This window comes from Triticum dicoccoides, chromosome 5A (genome assembly GCF_002162155.2).
Source record: "Triticum dicoccoides isolate Atlit2015 ecotype Zavitan chromosome 5A, WEW_v2.0, whole genome shotgun sequence".
NCBI classification, from domain to species: Eukaryota; Viridiplantae; Streptophyta; class Magnoliopsida; order Poales; family Poaceae; genus Triticum; species Triticum dicoccoides.
Window position 1 is genome coordinate 285,674,046 of NC_041388.1, and position 592 is coordinate 285,674,637.

Consider the following 592-nt stretch of genomic DNA (forward strand, 5'->3'; position numbering starts at 1 on the left):
TCGCTCCGCGCCGTTCCCCCCTCTGCCCGATCTGGGCCGGGCACGACGCCCCACCCTGCCGAAGCCGCCGGCGCTCCTCGCCGTCCTCGACCTCCTCCTCGCCGACCCTCCCTCTCCCTGGCCCCCCCTCTGCCCGATTTGGATCGAGAGGGGGCCGTCCCGACGTCGCCGGCGCCCTCGACAACGCCGCCGCTCACCGTCCCTGGGACCACCTCGACGACGCGCCTCGTCGCCCGATGCCGTCCGAAGCTACTCCACCTCGCCAACCTCGCCGGACCGCCGTCGTCCTCGTCCTCCTCCTCGAGCTCGAGCCCGCTGCCCCGTCCCTACAACTCCCAGTGAGGCCACGGCCTCCGCCCTCCTTCTTACCCTCTCCCTCACGCGCCTCGTCGTTCCCTGCTCGTGGCCCCGCTCCCCACGGCCCTACTCGCCGGCCCGCGCGCGCCTGTCGTGTCCGCGTCCGGCCACAGCCCTCCGCCCCGTCTCTGGGCCCCGTCCCCGCTCACCACCGTCGCCACCTCGCACTGCTGCCGTGCTGCTCGCCCGTGACGGCCGCGCCCTGCGCCCCTCCTGGCGAGCCCCGTCGCCGCTC